The 21,967-nt window shown below is 37.4% G+C and overlaps 1 long non-coding RNA gene across 1 annotated transcript; it reads right to left on the bottom strand.

Moving 5' to 3' along the window:
* Positions 1 to 3,888: 3,888 nt before the first annotated feature.
* On the bottom strand, positions 3,889 to 9,629 carry LOC308199757. Its single transcript, XR_013954913.1, has 2 exons — positions 9,175 to 9,629; positions 3,889 to 4,106 (listed from the first exon to the last, which is right to left on the bottom strand). It is a non-coding gene; the product is annotated as an uncharacterized lncRNA (long non-coding RNA).
* Positions 9,630 to 21,967: the final 12,338 nt, after the last annotated feature.

Raw genomic sequence — 21,967 nt, 5'->3', positions numbered from 1 at the left:
AAATAGATTAGCATTAGGGTGGCTATTTTCCATTCTTCCCCCTTCTCTCTACTTCCTATTTTTGTGGTTTTCTGATGTTACGTCTTGTCTGTGATTACCGTATAAGCTCTTTGAGACAGAAATACTGTCTGCTTACGTACACACATATATAAGTGTGTCTGTGCGGCTGTGTTGCTGTGTGTAATGTTTCAGCTATTCTGGGCCCTTTGCACACCTCTGTGTCACAATTTCCCAAAGTACAGCTATGGTCCTGTTAACAATATACCTCACAGCCCCTCACTTATAAAAATAGCTTTTTTTATTGGTCTTGGGCAATATTTTGGTTCAATGCCAGTTATGTTAAGATGTGAATTCTGTGTGCTAGCTAAGATCATGGTAATTTTCAAGGAAGTGTCTGCTTAAGGGCTGCAGAGTATACCAGGAGGACAATTCAGTAAAGAGTTCAAATCATCCACTTTGTTTAATAATACCATTTCTCTACAGCTTTTGCCAGAGGGGCCTGCTCATTTAAGTCAATATTTTTAACCAAAGAATTAAATTCAGATTCTTCACTCTGTATTTATGTACCTAAATATAAACAGTTTAATTTTCAAAGGTGTAGATTATTCCCTACTGATGCTGACAGCGTCTGTTCCCATCTTCACTGGTAGAATTATTAACACGAACCTTCATGCCATGTTGTGCCAAGTAGGGATTCCTGACATGCAAACACATGTAAATATCATGAGTGCCATCTGCAAGCGTAAAAGGACCAGGATGAGGAAAGTTGTATGGACGCATTTCAGGGAGAATGAGTAAGTAAGCACAGAAGCTGGGAAGATCAGAGAGAAGACTGATTGTTAGGCTTGATTTTTTTTTTTTAATGGCAATGAAGATCTGGTTAGACTACAAGTGAAAATGAGTCAGTTGATCCAAACTAAATCTTGAATAATGAAGTGCGTAATTACTGGAGCACCTTTTTAAGGAAATGTTTGTTCATGTCAGAGAAAAGCTACAAAATGCAGTAGAGTTTGTTGACTTTAGCCCTGGATAAACCTGAACACGGAAGGGCAAAGACCTGATTGTCCATGTTGAGTTTTATTGATACATTTGCATAAGGATGCTTACAAAACATCTGATCTCATCAGAACTACTGTTCCTTTCCTTTTGACCTGTGAGTTAGTGATACCTGAGAATAAGCAGGAAAAAAAATGTACAAAAAGACCGTCAAATATAGGTAAAGCACCTAGTTACTGAAGTATTCTCACTGACTTTAAACAGAATAAACAACTTTTATGCTGTTCATCCTGAGACACCGTAATGATATGTGTTCTTATATCTAATCCATGGCACTGCCACGATTTCCTGTTCATGTACCCAATAACTGACAATAAGCAATTTAAATAATATATCAGCTCTCAAAGGAAAGTTTGGCTTGTCAGGTGAAAAGACTTTGAGCTTCAAACTCTTGTACATACCGATTACTGCTCAGATTCCCAGGAATTTTTGTTACCAGACATCTTTGTATCATGGTAAGTCTTCCCTTTCCTGACGGCACTCCCCAGTCAAGTTGCTTTGTAAAAGTAGACTATAATAATTTTTTTCTAATTTTCTATTATTAAAAAAGCAGTAGACATTAATATTTCAGATGAGAAGTTGTTACCTGAAAAAAATGCTAGAGGTCTTGTAGTCTTTGAGGGTATTTGGAACAAACCATTTCTGTTTGCAGACTAATTGTTTGGTGAGAATAAGGCAAGCTACCTTAATGACAGCTTGTGAAATAGCAATCTATGATATAGTACTTGGATGTAGCAACAACTGTGTTTCAAGCCAAGTAAAAAAACTGTCAGTATCTTGTGCGTGAGAAGCTTGTAGATACCCTGAGGTGACTTCATATAATTCTAAACCAGCAGGTAGCTTCTTGCATAGCTAATCATGGCATCAGTGCCTGGAGCAAGTGGAGGTGGTTGACAATGTACGTTAGTTTTAGATGAATTCAGATCCTTTTGAATATCATTTTAATTCGCTGTTCCAGTTTCTAAAGTAGGCATTTACATGTTTAATTTTTTCAAAATACAGAAGGTAACCTTGGGGAGGGGAAAGCATGGCTTATGTAAAAACAAAACAAAACAAAACAATACAGAAAAAAAACTCCCAAATTTTGGGAACTCTAATTACTGTGTTTTAGATCTGGGAGAACTACTCCTAGAAAATAGAGAATAATTTTTTATTTTTTTTTCTTCTCTCTAAATGAAATATATCTAAAGTAATTCTGAGAAAGCTTCTGTGTAAGTCAGTTGAGCACATATGTTGTCCATGAACTACTTAAACGGTATACACATCAAATTATTTGCTAGAAACTATTTACGGAGTTTGGTTCTGTGGTACACTAATATGCTGCCTCACAGAATAACTGACATTTTTATAAAATAAGTGGAATAAAAGTGATTTCAACATAATTGCACAAACTTCCTTCCTTAAAAACAAAGGGTCTTTTTTTTTTTTTTTTAACAGCATTTAAGAAATGATAGGAGCAGATATCTTTTAATGGGATTAAAGATGAGTAAGCACTTAAATGGCTAAGTACTTAAACACCTACCTTTGAAAACTCCATTAATTCATGACTTTTAACAACTTTAAAAATCTAGGACATATTTACAGATTGGCTTGAGATTTTTGTTTCCCAGCAATATTCTTGTTAGGCCAAATAACATCAGATTAATACTCCTTTGACACTTCATAATAACAATTCAGAGAAAACAATTGTTTGTTTCCACATCTGTGAGAAATAGTTAAAAACATGGATCAAAGCAGATGCTGCACTTTTATTTAGTGAATGCTGGTAAATACTTTCCTTTTTATTCTCTCTCCTGTTGTCTTCTCTTAATCTAGGCTACTTCTTAGTCTAAACTCTAAAGTGGTGTGTAGGTATCATAGCTTGCATACCCAGGTAAAAGTCTGCAGCTTGCTAAATACTTGGGTTTCATCACTAGAGCTGACACTGCTCAGCTAGTCGCATTTTTTGGTTTGTGCCCTGATGCTCCACATCATGCCAGAGGAGAGTAAATATACTGAGAAGGACCATTTCATGATCATGTTATATTCATATGAATGTCAGTCTCAAAAGACCAGTTACGTAAATAAATTTTTCACCAACACTATATGTCTTTCCTCACTGCAAAAATGTCCTAAATTCCCCACTATGCTTGCAGAGATTTTCCAGAGCTCTACTCTCTTTTCTATTCAACTATCTCTCATATCTCTAGCTTTACATCTACTGAGAGCTATTTTCTTCTCATCTGCCCATTCAGAGCAGAACCTACTATGTAAAGGTTATCTGCTTCTAAACTCCCTCTGCAGACAGACCCATAAGGTGGCTCATGACAAAGAGCAGCTCATCATTTGTGCTCATTAGGCCGGCATGTAAATCTGTCCGGGATGACCAGGGAAGCCAGAAGCTGGATGAAGCTTTCAGAAACTTTCCAGAGTCCTACATTGTCTTCTACAGCTCTGCACCCTCAGTGATTTCTGATGCAATGCTATAGAAGTAAACTAATGCCTGTTACAAGGAATAGGTGAGAAGGGTGATGTCCTTATAAGTCTACTTAAAACTTCATGCACGAAATGCTTAGGAAATCTGGTAGAGTATAAATACTTGCAGAGACTTTTTGCCTTCCTCTAATCTGAAATAGCACTGCCTGTCTGGTTTGGTGTAGCAGTAGAAAAATCACATCTCCTGTGGAAGGATGAGTGAGCAAAAATTTTTATAGTGCAGATGCAGATTTAGCTTGCTTGAAAATGGAAAGTAAACACAAGAGCTGTGTGAGATGTCTGCCATTTTTAAAGCAGAGGAGATTTAGGTTATTCCTCCCAAGTGCTATAAAGAAATACAAGACTATCTTAAAAGACTGTGAGTTACTAATTATAATTTATTGCCATTTTTCTTGAGGAACGGCTGCACTTATATTAAAAATACAAATTGACACACACACATACAAAACTGTGAAAGAAAAACTCATTTGGTCAAATGTGTAATTTTTGATGGAAAAAAGAAATATACCCTTGTCTTTCAATAATGCATCAGATTTCATCCACCATTTTTTCCTCATGCCTTTTGTTTTCTTCCACTGGAAAAAAAAAAGGATGATGCAAGGGGTAAGGATCTAAACAGAATGAAGACTGTTCATATACCAATACTTTTTCTAATATAAAATTTAAAAAGACTAAAAAGTTGAAAAATATATTTTACCGACATTAAAAAAAATCTGCTGACTTCTCCAGTTAAAGAACATGAATAAATAAATAAGTAAATAAACAACAATAAAACAAGGAGAGACAGAAAGAGTAAACTATGGAAAATTTAAATAAAGCAGAAATAAATATTTTTTTTTCATCAGAAATTAAAAGCAATTTTAAAATTAAATTAAAACTGTTTAACTGGTTTTAAAAGCATAGTATTTTAATCAGAGATACTAAAAAATTGAGTCATTTGGCTCACTTCATTGCAACCAGTTATAACTGGGAATCAGAAGAACAGTCTGAGAAACAGTCAAGGAATTACAGAGGACAGATTATCTGAAGATCATCTGCAGGTCCTGACTAAGGTCATTTAGCACAGAACAACCACTATTTTTTGCTGGTATTATGAGATAAGCTATTATAATGTGCTTTCTACTTGGGCATGTGTGCACTTTATATGTGCCAAAATGAATAGCTCAAATTTTGTGTGGTTAGAAAATTGGTATGCTTAAAAAAAAAAAAAGATATATGCAAAGGTGATAGTGCAAAAATATTCTGTGTATCATAAATAAACAAAATGACTAAAATCAAGTAGGCAAAACAGAAAGGTTTAGGATCATATGTAATGTTATGCCATAAGGGTAAGAAAGGGTGGAGTATATTAACTGTATGGAGATGTCTACATACATTCTATATTCTATAGCTGTTTACATCTGAGTTAATCAACATAGACGTCCTTAATAGTCACTGTAGAGAAAAAGGTGCTTTCAGTGTGTGATGCATCTCTATCATAACAGAAACATCTAAGCCAGTTCAGATGAAATGTGCTCTGTGTGCTTATTTCTTTCATCAGCAATAACTAGCATGACTAGATCAGATGGAGATGTCTACATGGTACAAGTGCAAAATTAGGTGAGAAGACTCCTTCTCCAGATGGCTTGCTAGATCTCTAGACAATTCTGTGAAATTTGCTTAGAAGATTCTAATGAAAGAAGCTGAGTATTGCAAATTGTCAGAGAAGTCATGTCTTTTACTCTCTTTACTTTTTATAAAATTTCTTAATGGTGGTGATGTTTATCTTTCCCTCAGAGGGAGAAAAAAAAAACAGCAACAATGTAATGGTCGCTGGACTGATAATTCATGAAATTCTTGGGATAAAATCTAAGGACTCCATAGATCTGTCTTAATCTGAGCTATGCCTAAATCCCAAGGTTGAATGTGGCTATGAGTGGTTGAAAAGGTCATTCTTTTAAAACATGTTTCTGGGCTAATTCCAGCATTCACATTAGAAAGATTGCTGCCTCTTCATTCTCTATTAGGATGTGCTTTTCTAGCGCTGCTTTTCTAGCATTAATGTAGCCAAGTAGCTTAATCCTCTCGTTATTTTTTACCAACCAAAAACACTCACGGTACTGTGCCTCTGATTCTGTGATATGAGATATAGGATGAGAATTGTCTTGAGCATTTAGCTTTGCTTAAATCTACCACTGAAATTACAATGAAATTCCCTCTTTTGGTTGTATTCACCTTTAAATTACAGAAAGTTGACATCTTTTTTTTTTCAAGGTATAACAATTACTATTTATGTATTGATACAAAACATTGCTAAATGCTAAGCTTCATCTACAGCCTTATCCATCACCATTTGCCTTTTCCTTTTCCTTTTCTGCACTTCTCACATATACAGGTACACATTAAGGTTTCCTCACAACCTTCCCTGTTATTCTCAACTGTGACCAAGTTGTAGCTATAGAAAAATATACAGGGGTGTCCTGTATGATGGAAAGGGAACAGATAGACATGAAAAATACTTCAACAGCAAAAGCCAGTGAGAAACATGCAGGCTTCTATCCGAGGTCTATGTTACCAAAGAGTTCTGGTGCAGAGGGAGGACTTCTGCTAGGGAAATCTATACCAGCTTCGGAGCTACAATCCACTGACTGTTAAAAAAGTGGCCATCTGTTGAGTGGTTCTAAGCCCTCATCTGAAGTAAAAGAAAGGTCATATAGCAAGACGTCTAGCGTGTTTTCTAAGCAAACAAATAATCGCTCATACAGAAAATCCAATCATCCCTTAAAAATTTAATTAAAAAAGATAATTCAAAGATAGTTTAAAATTACTATGTCAGGTGATAGAGTCAAGCCCACTGTGCTCAATAAATCAAGCATAGCTGAAACACTCAGTGGGTTTGGCTCCCTTGCCTCATATGAAGCAATTCTCAATTAAATGTGAGTTTTCTTCTTTAAACAATTTCTATGGTTTGATTTTCTTTTTTGTGGTTATTTGTTCCCTTGGAAGGTGTGCTAGTCATGTTGCTTTTGAACTAAAATTCAGCATACCATATACTTTTTATTGGCTTCAATGCAATTGCTTCTCTTTGGCCTTCAGAAGTCCCAGACCTCCAGACTAGAACTAGTGCAGAGCTGCTGGCACCTTTTCACAAGTACAAAGAAGCGCAGACACATCACCCACACATTGAAGCAACCATAATAGTTTCTTTTTGATTTCAAAATCCAGTTCAGAATGACTCCCCTTGTTTTATGGACTTTTCAGCCACTTGCTCCAACCTATTGTACCTCATACATTTTGGGCTAGATCCACTCTTGGCTACACAAAAAGACTGGAAAATTGCCCAAAGAGTGCAGCTGACCACTCTCCCAGCTGGAGGGGTTGTGACCAGAGCAAGCAGTTTTCCAGCAATCTCTGCTGTGTAATTCCCTTCTGAGAGAGGCTACTATCCAGCACACTTTTAAGCAGCCACAAGACTTCCAGGTATGCAGAAGATGGGATATTAAGGAGCTGAAAGCCTCTTTCATGACCCAGAGCAACAATAGGTGCTGCATGAAGCAATTTTTTTGTGAGAAGAGATCATCTTCACATCAATTCTCAAAACTGTAATGAGAACACTCTTAGAACTTTCAGTTTTTACTTCTAAATACCCTATTTTTTCCAAAGACATGTTCTTCTCTGGCCCTCCAGATAATCCATCAACAGTAGTGTGATACCTGTTTTGTTCCCTTGGCTCCTACCACCTACAGATTTCTGTTTCTGTAACTCAGCACTGCTGACTCTTAAGATTTTATCACAAGTCTCATAATATTTTGTATTTTTATCTAAACCTCCACTGAAGTCACCTAATTACAACAAAATAACATCTCATTTTTTATGCTGTTGATATCTAATCCCTACAGTTGCAGAGAAAGGTCTGGGCCATGAAAATTTTAAAAAACAAAATCTACATGAAAACCTCAAAAATATTTTTAATTTCATGGCTTTTATGGCTGTCTCCCTAATTTGAGATTCTGGCTCATAACTTCTAAATACTTATAGTGTCTCATCAATACGCTACCTGTTTTCATGAGATGACTCTGTTACATCAGCTTACTTTGTGCTGAGCCCTTGAAATGTCCACTACTGTCAGGTCAACAGTGGTGATGATTAATTAAAACCAACAAACCTTATGTTCATGTTCATCTACAACCTAACTAAAACATAATATCTTCAAGAATAAGATACTATAAATGTATATGGACGTAAAGGAGACATATATGAAGAAGGAAATATGCAACCAAGTTTGGGATGACTCCTGTATTCAGCAGTGGAAAGCTGTGGGTAAAGAGTGGTGATCATTCCATCCAAGTGCTAGAAAAATTTAAAGCATAACATCATGTATTCTGCATGTTCTGTATATGTTAAAGTAGACTCTTTTAAATATTTTACACCAGAGGACACTGAAAAAAAGTTAGAAAAGATCTGAGAGAAGATGTGATCTTTCTCTATTAATACATTAGGGAGGTAAATACAAGGAGGTTGAAAGCTATTAAAAATAAAGGATAAGGTTGGCACAAGAACAAATGGTATAAACTCACCATGAATAAATTGAAGGTGGAAATTAGCAGGAGGTTTGTAACCATCAGAGCAGTGAGGGAGTTTTGCCTGTTTTTACTGAGACTGTGTTACGTAGCCTTGAAAAGCCACATGCCCTACTTACTATGAATCCTACCTTTCAGGGGTCAAGAGGAATCACAAAAATCTTCAAAAATCTCAATTCCAAAATATAAAAATGTCACAATTCTTAGGGTTAATATTTATTGTAGGGCATTTTCAGCTAGAAGCAATAATATGAATGTCTTGTTTCTAGACCTGCAAGGTTGAACATTTAAAAAATAATAGTTATTGAACATGTGTTTTGCATAAGCTGCCTTTTAAATCTACTCCTCAGTATGTCTGAATATCACCTGTTCTGAACCTCACTTTCGGTCTGCCATCACTTTGAGAGGAAATTCCAGTTTCAAGAGAAAGAAGGAAATGTTTTTCACTTTCTTTAAATGAAGACTGCCGTGCTGTTAGATTAGTGAAATTGAAAAGTCAAGAAGTTACGTTTGCTATTTCATGAAATAAAATCTGTCTTGCAGTCTCTAAGCCTAGGTGGGTCCGGGAAAACAAAGAATGACATAAATTTGACATAAACATCAAGAAGAATTACATAAATTGTGCTAAAATGTGGTTAAAAACAAAAAAAAATGGGAAACTTCTCAATACAAATGAATGAATTATAGTCATAATATTGGAGGCATGGCCTGATACCATTTCTAACAAGTTATAGGAAAAAAGTATGGAGTTGTAGTTAGAGTAACAAAGGAATAACTTTGAGGTGATGCTTACCAACTTTTAATTATTTTTTATGAGAAAAAAAAAAAAAGAAAATGAACGATTTACCTTAGTTTGCTAAACTTGTCAGTTCAAGTTTTACATCTGTAAGATTGGCAAAATTCACTGAATTTCACGGGTTATGTCTTTAAAATAATATTTGTATAACAGTTGTGTCACATAGCTGTGAAACTAGTCTGCACGTAAATAATTCTGAATAAATAATTTCAAAGGTTATTTGTTACTGTTTTTTTATATATATTTTTATTTATTTTTTATTTGTTTGTACCTTGTTTCATCACTTACCTAAATTAAATCTGCTCATTCAGAGGCCACCATTTGCCATGGCTGAATTTGTAGGTCTGCGTTAGAAATCCACCTAAGTTCCACCTTAAAATAAACTTGCTTTTGTCTTTCTTGCTTTAATTTTTGCAGCCACATAATAGTGGCTGCTGCTGCACCTGACTGTGCCTAATTACCTCTGGAAAGCAACGTAAGTAACTAGCATTGCTATGAAACTCTTTCTTGTTTCCTTGCTGACTCCTTTGTTCATGTCATATTCATTTGCTAGTTCTGAAAATTCATGTTCAGACTCAGCTACGCGTGCAACCCACTTTGTTTTTATTTATCAGCCACCTAGCAACATTTTCTTCATCCACAATGACTATGTGTCATTCAAAGGCATTATGTTGTGCAAGTATTTGTAGCTGTGCAACCATTTCTTTTTTTTCAGGAGCTGTTCATCTGACAGCACACGCTATGAAAAATAGGACATGATTTGTAATCTTTTAAGAGAAGCCGCTTAGTACTGAGGAAAACACCAATTCTGTTTAGGACAGTGCTAAAACGCTATGAGCAGACTTCAGCAGAGCCTGCACACACTTCTGTCCAGGCAGCTGCATCTGGCATCGTAGGACAGCACTGACGTAGCCTTCTTGTTACCAGTTCTGCCAGAACTGGTATATCTATCTAAAACAAAAAAGGAAAACAAAGTCCCCCAGAAGTCCACTTGCCATGTGAAAATGTTATTTTTCTATATTTTTGATATATAGATGCTCAATAATAAATGGTTTAGATAATAAACCAGCTTTTCTTCCTTCTAATTCTATAAGAAAAAGCAAGAAAAACCTGTGACAAACATTATATTTTTCTAGAAAACACTTCTCAAATTCTTACATTATGCAGCCAATCATTACTACTAACTCTTAAGACAGGTAGGAGGAATATTAAAACCCCACTTTCCAGAGTCATTTGGTTACATGAGACTTTTGGACTTCACTTGTAGCCTTCATTATACGGGAGAGATTAAATATGTGACCAAAACGTGCCTTGAAGGCTGAACTTCCCCCCACAACATAGAAGGTAAATAAAAAAAGACTAAAATATGTTTCATCTCTAAGTATCTTTGATATTAGGGCCAAGTTCATAATTATTAGCAGGTATGAAAGAAGAGTTTTGAACATCTATGCTAGTGGCACCAAGACGTCCTAATCCAGAAGTAAATATTTTGTTTACATCTAACTTCAAACATCTACAATAAAGACATCTGCATTGCTCTAAACTCTCTTTATTGTTAGGGTAGAGAAACAAACACTTGTAAGGAGCCTGTTCATCTCGCCTCTTTCACATATACACTGCGATGAGATGAATAATTTCCTGTCCATAACTTATTCTACTGTATTGAGCATAAGGATGCTTCTGGTGACAAGATTGTATCTGACATTTGATAAAACCATCTCCCCTATCTTTATCAGGATATTGTCCTTGCTGAAACAATGGCACTTACATGGCAGGACTTCAGAATACAAATATCTTTCTTTTCAGATCAAATCTTTGGTTACTTTTTTTTTAATTTTATTTTTGTTTTTGTTGTTGGCTCTTTTACACCTAGTAGAGATGGCACACTAATGCATATCTTTACACAGTATCTGACTTTCAAAAAAAAAAATCAGAATATGTAACCAGGGACATTAAGAACATAGTTTAGTGGAATAAAATGTAGACAAAATAAGAAAACACTTTTATATTTGACCTAACCGTTTATACATTTTCTCTCTTTAGGCTCAGGATAAGTGACCTAAATCTTGTTAACAAGATGTGACGTGCCTGGACTCAGCAATCTGTCCAATCACTTAAGATTTTCTGCATAAAAAGGGAGATGAAGAGAAGTCCCTCAAACTCAGATGTGTAACTATATTTTTAGGGGACAGGGAAAAAATGGGGGGAAAAGCAAGTTTAACTTTTTTAGGAACCAGAGGATGAGGGTGAATTTAGGCAGGGGCTTCTCCTAGATGGGTGCATTGTGTCTGACAAGGAGCAGGGCTTGGCAGTAGCTACAGCCACGCTATGAAACAGCTTAGCAGGACATAGGTCCTAATGCTCCACACTGCAGAGATTTCAGCAGAATTCAGCAGATTTCACCTTAGGCTCTGTTTTGGAGTGAACCTTCAGTCCCTTCTGAAATGAAGCTTGGGCACTGCTCTGGTGTAATTCACTCCAGAAGGAGTATAACTACATCAAATGGCACCAGGCTTGGCTGCCCTCACTGCCCTCCATACGCTTAACCACCACTCACCTTCCATGGCCCCACAACAGGGAGTATGCCACATACACTCTTTTAGCTTCATGGTATAGAAACACTACTTTGGTGAACTACAGGATAGCCTTCAAATATACTGTGCAACTGAAAACAAACAAACAACAACAACAACCACAAAAATGACCAATTATATGTTAGAGCCATAGGGGGCAGTTTAGAAGAGGGCCGGAGCCATTCACTTTGTAGTATGGGCTCTGTCTGGCTCACCTAGGACATACACTTTGCATTTTGGGGGGCGAGGGACTGTGAATCTTTAATTCTGCAGTGCACGGGGAAATTCTGTTGTCACATTAGTCTGATTTTATTGTACTGTTTTTCAGAGGTGATACTAGTTTCAGAACTGACTTTGGGCTCTTTGCATCCCCTTTCATTCTGGTTGCAAACATGTCCTTATTCATGGTCAGCATCGTGCCCTATAAATATTTCATTGATTCATACAGGGATCTCACTGCTATCCAGTATAAATAAAACTAACAAAATCCAACTCAAATTAAATAAGTGTGTAGAGAGCTTTTATGCTCCAACCTTAGCAACATAGCTGCATTAACCTTCAGACAAAATTAAAACTGTTTATGTTTGCTTTACAGCGTGTGATAGTGATTTTTATAAAATCTTTTATAAACTGTATTTTCCTCATACCTGTATGCATTACACTAATGCTCTGTCTAGGGTTAGGGTCTAGATGTTATTTCAATATAAAACAATAACAGCATAACAGTGATGTATGAAACTCTGCTGCCAATAACAACTAAGGGATGTGAGTTTTCCAAGATGTCAAGAGACTTTGAATTGCACTCACTTGAATGAAATACATCATATCATTTTGAAATCTTAATTTTAGGGTATACTACGCATACCTTTAAATATTATTATCTTTTTTTTACAAGTAGGTTTAACAATGTCAGTGATAGTACATAATCAGTAAACACTTCTAACTGAAGATTAGAACATGGAGACATCGTGTCACTGGCATTTTTAAATTGAAAAGTGTTTTTTGACCACAATAACAATTTTTAGAGAATGCCTGCTCTGTCTGACATTTTGTTTTCTTTTACTTTTCTTTTTAATGGGAAATCTGCAAACTAAAACTTTTCCCTAGTGACCTTCAAGGACTATCAGAAGAAAACATGCTATTTTTTTCCTCCTTAAATGCTTTTTTGAAAACATTTTTCAGCTTTAGAGTTCCTTGAAGAAACAAATAAATGAAAAAGTCATTAAAAATATTGAAATAAAGTGCTCAGAAATCAGGCTTTTGCAGGTAGATTTACATGACTGGGTTCTACAGTTTGAAATGAAGCTGGTTCCTCTACACAACACAATTACATTTATTATTTTAGACAATTACTACAAATCAATTTCATCAATTGTGTGGTGAGTTTTTCCTGTGTAAATTCATATGCAAGCATAGGCCTAGATTTAGCCTACCTAAATTTAAGCAATTAGGCATTGAGGGAATTGAGACCCTGGCTGCCCAGCTGTCTCTAGTTAATGGAGAGAGAGGTCTCTCTAGAGGGCAATTCAGATATTAGTTGCGTGCATTGGGTGCCTCTCCCTCATTCCCTTCCTAGGGGTTATGAGGAACCTTGGTGTATCTCCTTTCTTAACTCGTGAATTTCAGTTAAGTAACTAAATTTAGGAGAGCTGTTGCATTTATGACTTTTGTTGTGAGGCTGCAAAGTCATGAAACGCAGTACAGGGTAAGAACTTCTTCAGTGGTCAGACCAAAGTCCTTCTCCCCATATCTTGCTCCCACCAGTGGCCAGCAAGGCTGAAGGACTGGTCCTGCCCACCTTGTGCAGGCAGGATGTGTTTCCTGAGCCAGAGGTGGTGACTTTGGGTTTAATAGCCCTCAGAATGTTTCTATATCATGTCAATCTGGTGTGAACAAATTTAAGATCCCACATCTGCAGCATCTTGTGGGAAGGACTTCCACAACTTAGTTGTACAAAGTAGTTCAATGGGAAGAAATGGGAGGGAATCTCCTGACCTGTTGGAAAACTGAAAGAAGATGGGAACTGTGATATAAACTGTGGTTGCTCAGAAAGCAGTGCAGTGATGCAAAGGAGTATCCCTACAGACTATGTACATCTGTATAAACACATAGTATGGAAAACTAGATGCATGCTCTTTTTTCCAACACCGATTCTTGGCAACAAATCAATTCTTAAATCATTACAAAGCATGTGCAATACATAATCCCAGGAAGTATGCAACCCATTTAATTCTTCTGCTTGTTTCTGTATCTCTAAACTAGTTTGATGCCAGTGCAATCTGCCAAGTTTGGGCTGGGGAGGGGGAGAGATGGTTCAGTTCCTTATTAAGACCTTTTCATGTAACATTACTCCTGGATACAGGTTGTGGTTACCTTTTGTATTGTTATCAAATATCCTTTATAGACTGTGCAGCTTAGGAGGATCAGACTCTGTTAGCACTGTTTGGGACACATTATGTCCCTTATCTACTGGAACTTCATCCTTCCTTACAGAGAAATGTATTTTTCTATTGTATCCACGGGAACAACCTTCAGCAAGGGTAGATGTCCAAACAGACAGTTCAGCTCTGCCCCCATTTCCTCCCCATTCCTCTGAATGAATTCCTATCTAAATAATTCCTGTCTCTACAGGTGTTGAGACAGGCAGTTCTCACATGAAAAGAGAGAGAGAGAGGGAGAGAGAGAGAGAGAGGGGGAAGAAAAAAAGGAAAACAAAATGATGACAAACGAGTTTACCTAGTAACCATTTGGAAACACTATCTTCTACCTCTACCTAACCATAAACGGAAATATGTGCTTTACACCTTCTCTAATCACAAGGTTTAGGTGGCCATACAACAACTGCATGTTTGGAGCTATTCATTATGACTGACTCCTGAGATTTAGCATATGTGTGTGCTTGGACATCTTAGCCATAGAAACCTCAGAAACAGCTACTAAAGCACAAAACCCCTTCCCTTAGTATGCACAGGCATAACGTACCTAATCCTTTATCTCTGGCAAAGCTGTTGTCTTTTTGCCAGGGGCATGTTCAGTGGTGTGTGGAATCTGGAGCTGCTGCCTGACATTGTTGGTGAAGGTGCGCAGATACCATGGTGATGGGAGTGATATAGGTGCCTAGATAGATAGATGGATGGATGGGTGGACGGATGAATGGATGTTTTCTTTACCCACTCGCCAGCTCTTTGATTCAACCAGTCCAACTTGATTTTCCAGATTATTTAAGTAAGGAGGCTCAAATCCATCTGTTTAAGAAAGCCTGGCAAGCAATCAAGCCCCCTGCAATTCTCCCCTACTGCCATCTCAAAATTAAAGGTAAACACTGAGCAGTTCTCATTTAAATATGAAGCATCTGATACAGCCTTGATTTTTTTTCTTTCTCTTTTTTTTTTTCTCTCTTTTTTTTTTTTTTCTTCAGTTGCTGGAGAATAAAAACAACAGTTGAAGGAACTGCAGTCAGTAAAAAGGTTTCTCTGGCAAGGACGCCAAACTAAATAATGACACCCAAAGCAAAAACATGCTTCGCTGAAACTAAACTTTAGTCAATTCACTCACCGAAACAAAGGATTTTTTGTAATTTCAGAAGTGAACATTGTACTTTACTCTGGCAGCCATTTGTATGTTTTTCAATGATCTGATTATGTATAAATCCCAATTTAGCATGCCTTTCAGCACCTAAATCCTATGAGTGATTTGAAAACATTAATGAACTTTTCTATAGACTACAGCTGGTCTTCTCTTCCTCCTAAGTTTTTTAAAATGCAAGCTTTAGTGACAGTGTTTTGATGTGTTTCATTTGTTGATGTGTATTTTCTTCCCCCCCCCCCCTTTATTTTTAATTACTTTGTAAATATTTATAAAAGATACAGGATCTGTTTCATATTCTCAAAGCAAGTCAATGCGTTTTCCTTCATTCCTGTCCTCTGAAGTTGCTGTGCCTTCTTGTGCTCCTCATAGTTTGATGAGACCTGTACTCCTTAGAAACACAGCCATCAACATAATCTGAAATTTAGCATAAGATTAGTTCAAAGGTGGCTTACAGGGATAAAGTCTCAGCTCCTACTCAGAGCCTGAATAATCAAGCAGTTTGCAAGATTGGCTAGATTTCACTCCTGGCTTTGCTCTGTGTCTTTGTCTCCATGTCTTTACAATTTGTAAAACAACTCCAGTCTCTGTTTGCAGGATTGTACATCTCCTTTACACTGGCCTGAAGGGGTACTGTAAATCTATCCCTCTCAGAATGATTTAAAATGCTGCAGGTGAAACTCCCTCTCTTCTGCCTTCTCCCAAGCTCTCTGTGGGGGCTCGATATCTGAGCACTGAGAGTTAAAGGCACAAACTTCAGTGGGAATGTCTCATGGCTACAGCACAAGACAGTTTGGCATATCTGCATTTTTCACGTGTCAAGCGCTTCCCACCCTCAGTAGGACTTTTTGTGCTAAAAGGGCAGAGGGGACCCTACTGGCGTTCCTGATATTCCAAAAAATAATATTCTAAAAATACCTATATATATATGAATAACAATTCAAAAAGAAATTCATGTAGGGTTAGCAAGCCAATCATATTCAATTCTTAGAAATTGCCCTATAGAGCACTTGTTTTCTGCAAATTGCTGAGAATTCATTTTTTCATCTTTGCAAAGAAATTTAAGCTTACCTTCACTACCAGTTCAAATGTTATTAGCAACAGAAAAACAAATTTTAAAAATAATTCCTGAAAGGCTGTAGGTAGAAAAAAACTGTGAAAGACAAATCTTTTCCATGCAAAGGCTTCTGCTGACTGAATCGTTACTTTCAGCTGAAAGTCTGAATTGTTGAAAATTCCTACTCAGCTCTATCCCTTCCTACCTTGTTCTTTTCCTGTAGGAGGAAAACCAAAACCTGAGTTACTGCGAATTATTTTCCTAAAAGTTGTGTTTTCATTTACTCAGCTGAGAAATCATTTGAAATACCCTGAGTCCTCTTATTTCTTCAAAATAATCCCCTACCGTAGACACATGAAGTAGTGTAACCACATTCCAACACAGCCATATTTATTAAAAATTCAATGTCCCATGTATTTTAAGTAGAAGATGTTTTGGTTTTAAGAAATTGTGGAAAATGTTAAAATAAATGTTGCTCCAATCATTGCCCAACCAGTGCACTTAATTAATTTTACAACCAGGTGGTGAAAATGAACTTACTTCTAATTTTAGGGTTATTTGGCCCAGCTCTACTACACTGTGGTGTAATCGATACTACAAGTCCTACTTCTCCAGCTTGTCAAGGCACAAGGCAAATCCAGCTTCCAGGGATGGAGATTTTAGGCCTAACTGCAATTTAGCACCTCATATAAAATGCCCCTTCCTTTCTGCCTGCTGAACCCAGATATTTGAAAAACAGCATGTGTGGGTTTTGCTGCCATGGGTAAGCAGCCCCACTGCTTTTGCTCTGAGCTGTAAATATGTAAGCCACTTTTTGCTGATGATCTCTTTCTGATGCCCTGGCAGACTGCAGCAAATTGCTGATGGTTGTTTCAGCCTCTCTTCCAGACATGAGTCTTCATTCCACAGTCCTAGATAAAATAGTGTAAACTTGGGGAAATTCCAGAGTAAAATTTTTAATGGATTGCTGGATTCAAAAGAATTAACTTGGTGGAGTTATTTCTGAACAACACTAGTGTAATTGAGATGCAAATTAGATCTCTTTAGCACTAATAAATGATTAGTTAATATTCAAAATATCAAATTCATATGTAGTTATACATAAACTTACAAATAAATAAATTACTCTGTCAGTGCCTTCTTTCTGCCTGATTTTTCCTCAGGGTTACTCTTTTGATGGTGATAAATATTTTTATTATTCCTCATTTGTGGGTTACTGAGTTTTGAAAACACTTTCTGGATACACGTACAAATGCATGTGATTTTAAAGGATATTGAATTAACTCCACTGCATCTATGCGAGCACTAGAAAGGGCAGTAAATGCACATCACCCATCATCCCAAGAGCAAGAAGCAGGCAGGGCTCAGTGTCCTATGCTGATGAAGTTTGATGCAAGGGACAAGACAGTGCTGTGCTTCCTTAAGGACTTTCTTGCATCACTCCTGCATTGCCTATGCCCATCAGTGACTAAGGCAGAGTGCTCTGACTGAACAGATTTGATTAAACCTTTCTGGGTGTAGATCTATCACAATCCTGCTTCTTCATGTTGCATGATAACATCCAGCCCCAGGCAGACTTTTGATTAAAAGTTCCCCTGAAGATTTGTGGAGAAATTCTGTTTATTCCCACAACTCTGAGAGCATTGAGGTTATGTGCCCACATTTTGAAGTGCAAATTACATAAATTGCAATTTGGCAAAGACATTTCAGGAGCTGGGAAACTGACTGGGGAGGCCTATAGAAGTTTTCCATTGGACTATGGTCAGGAAAAAAAAAAGCCTATTTTTAAAAAAAATATATATTATTTTTGAGTTTAGCCCACATAATCTTTAAAATTGGGGGTGATGACTAAAGAGAAGGACAGAGCTTAGCGTGCAAGATTGGACCTGGAAAAACTTTAGAGAATCATTTTTCAAAGGAGAACCACACACTGAGGTCACAACCAGACTTCTACCATGTGATTTATTTTCTATTCAGCACTTGCTATATTCTTGCCTCTTCATTTTCACCTTTGTTTTAGAGACAGAAAATGAGTAAACTTTTTTTTCCCTGACTCTGGAAAGTTTGTTGCTTAGTTTTAGAAGAATTTGGAAATGTGTTTGCCAAGTCATTTTTGAACCACACACCAGCAAAGTGATTATTTATTACACTTCTCACTGCTATAAATACAAGTCACCTTGGCCTACTCGTGATCCAAAAGCAGCTTGATTGTACAAGTTCAAACTCTTTTTCACTCTTTTCCCAACCAGTCCATAGGTAAGGGATGGGTAGAACTTGCCCCTGAAAAATAAGAAAAGTATTTGGGCTGTTAGTTCCTAATCAGTTAAGCACCAGAGGCACAGTCTGAAATATTTCATTGATGATTTGACAGCTAACAGTGCAGGGGCTGACTCAGGACTTCTTGTTCACTCTTTGCTCAGACTGAACCGTGATGATTTTTATCAAATTGAGGAGTTAATAGAAAATGCTGACTGGATCTCTTTGATGCCAGTGTCAGTCTTAATTCAGAATTTCTCTGGTATGCTGTGGAAAGTACTTGAAACAATATGGAAACATCTAGGTCACTGTGGTATGAATTTCAGTGGGATTTTCTAATTCCACACGGGCAGTACACCGAGGGGCCATTAAAGATCAGGGTTGTGGTGCCAGGGATCCTGAGATCTTGCTGGGATACTGAGAGTTCCTGCTCTGCACTCAGCTTCTGTGCACTTGATGGTCTGTGCCAGTAGCATGGTAAGATGATAATGTCCCTATTAATATGGACTTGCTGCTGAACACAATGGTTCCAAAGTGCTGTGTGATTTTCAGACTTTCCACTTCTGCCATCAAAGCATCCCGAAATTCCTCTAGTTTGACAAACTTCTGGTGGGCATACAGCAGCACCAAGCAGCAGTTCAGGACAGAAAGAGGAAAGACAGAGCTTTCTGTCACTGAAATCAGTGAATACGCATGGGCGGCATGTGATCACTAAACTTTTATTTTTTTCCTGCTGCTCACAAAATCTTGGCATTCAGAATACCTCCCTGCACTGTGCTCTGGGGATAGAGCAGAACTGACTCTCCTCTCATTGTAGGTCACTTGATTCACCCGGCTCCACAGATCAGGGATTAATTTTTATCAGCTGCACAAGAAGAAGAGATGAAGACACAGAGATAAAGGAAGCACATTTCTTCCTCTGTATTCCTGGGTAATTTGCTTATCCCCACAGGAATCATTTACTATAGCAGAGATCAATAACAGTATACCAGTATAAGCAGGAATTCTTGTAAGAGTCCTTATCCACATAATTATAAAATGGTCTCTTCCTACTTCACCTTTGATCTCAAAACACTATATTTAGATATGTCATGTTCACTATCTGCAGCATTCTGAATTGTGCGATTCTTATCTATGCGTAGAGATTGAACAGATGAATACACAGTAGTCTTGAAGTTATTCCCGTTTAAATATTTTCCATTCTCAGAAAAATGATGGGAAAAGGCATCAAAAAACAATTTCCAGTTAAAAAATATGCTAAAAAATCTCATATAAATGGGCCATTTCTAATAACTCTGGCACTGAACCACTGAACAAAACATGGAACCACTTCATTGCAACAATTCTGTAAATAAAAAGTAAAAACCCAAACATTTATGGGATACAGACCATTTTCTTATGTTGAAAATAAAGGAATATAGATAACATATTTGATGTAGAAATAAACTGAAGTTGGCTGAACCTTTCGGTAGGACTTACTGAAATTCACATGCGCTTATCCGTCCAGATGAAGCTGCTTTATTCTACTGGAACATTCTTACAAGATCTTACCAATTTAAAAACAACAGTCAAAGTATTCAAAATTGTGAATTAGATTGAAAGAAAAATACAAGTTTAACTACTAAGATTAGTATTTTTTCCAAAACTTTTTTTAAAATTTGCTTTTTATTACCACTTTCTTATTTGAAAATGCATTTTGTCTGATCAGATCTTCCTGAAATACAATCAGTGCTTTATGAGGAGACATAACAAAATATTTGTTCTTGTTAGCTGAAAAACAGACATTTCAATGCCTTTTTATTTCAACAATAAGAAAAGTGGATGTTGAAAAAAACAGTTTATTTAATTATCCAGAACTATATAAAACAGCTTAATTTGTGAAGTGTATGGAGCATGTCCAGGGAAGGGCTATGAAACTGATGAAGGGCCTGGCACACAAGTCCTATGAGGAGCTGCTGAAGGAACTGGGATTGTTTAGTCTGGAGAAGAGGAGGCTCGGGGAGACCTTATTGCTCTCTGCAACTGCCTGAAAGGAAGGTGTGGGGAGCTGAGGGTCAGCCTCGTCTCACAGGTAACTAGCAATAAGACCAGAGGAAATGGCCTCAAGTTGCGCCAGGAGAGCTTTAGGTTGGAAATTAGGAGATGTTTCTTCTCAGAAAGTGTGGTTAGGCATTGGAACAGGTTGCCCAGGGAGGTGATGGCATCACTGTCCCTGGGGGTGTTCAAGGAAAGGTTGGACATGGTGCTTAGGGACATGGTTTAGTGGGTGATATTGGTGGTAGGGGATGGTTGGACCAGATGATCTTGGAGGTCTTTTCCAACTCTAATGATTCCATGATTCTATGATTGCAAATTTCTTTGGTAAAAAAAAAAAAAATCCAAATATGACCTCATCTTTTAAATGAAATTCAAGAATCACCTTGTGCAGTCTTACAATCAAATCAATATCAGACTAAATGCCTGGAAACACATTCTTCAATTTATTTTCTCACTCACACTGTGAGATAAATATAGGATAACTGGATCATAGGATGGAGGGCCCCTATGGCCCAATCTTTTTCTCAAACATCAGACCAAGATGCTGAGGACTATGTCTGTTTGTGTCATGAAAACCTCCAAGGATAGAGACTGCACAAACTCTCTGGGCAGCCTGTTCCACTGCCTGGATGCCCTTATGGAGAAAAGGGTTTTAATTAATAGTTTGTGTGCATGGGTAAGTGTGTATATATGTGTTGTGGTTTAAACTGGCAGGCAGCTAAGCACCACACAGCCATCCACTCACTCCCTACCCTGACAGTGGGATGGGGGGGAGAATCAGAAAAAAAGTTAAAACTCATGGGTTGAGATAAAGACAGTTTAATAGGACAAAAAAGGAATGGAAAATAATAATTATGATAAAGGAATACCCAAAACCAAATGATGCACAATGCTATTGCTCACCACCTGCTGACGGATGCCCACCCAGACCCTGAGCAATGGCAGCCCCACCCAACCACCACCTCCCTCTCCCCCCCATTTTTATGGTTCAGTATGCCACTGTGTGGTAGGGGACTTCCCTTTGGCCAGTTTGTGTCAGCTGTCCTGGTTCTGTCCTTTTCCATCTTCTTGTGCACCCCCAGCCTCCTCACTGGCAGGGCAGTGTGAGAAGCTGGAAAGTCCTTGGCTTAGTTCAATCACTGCTCTGCAACAACTAAAATATCAGTGTGTTATCAATGTTATTCTCATCCTACATCCAAAATGCAGCACCATAGCAGCCACTAGGAAGAAAATTAACTGTCCCAGCCGAAACCAGGACAATATAAGTTGTTGTTGTTGTTGTTGTTGCTTTCAATTTATAGATAAATATTTCATGAACCATCTGCCAGTGACTGCAGAATGAGTAACGCCGGTCTAGAGCATATGGGCAGAACTTCTCAAAATGCTCTCTTGGTCACTTTACTACATAACACCAAACTTGGATTTTCCACCAAAATTCTAAAATATTCATAAGAAATTACTGTTAATACAGAGATATATACAGCTGAAATACTAATTAAAACAGATCAAATTAAAAAAAAAAAAGGGGGGGGGATGAATTCAGGTAGCTTTCTTCACTAGAGTGGCTGAGATT

The sequence above is a fragment of the Anser brachyrhynchus genome, assembly GCF_964034855.1.
Source record: "Anser brachyrhynchus genome assembly, chromosome: 1".
NCBI lineage: Eukaryota > Metazoa > Chordata > Aves > Anseriformes > Anatidae > Anser > Anser brachyrhynchus.
This window is presented reverse-complemented; position numbering and strand designations above follow the sequence as displayed.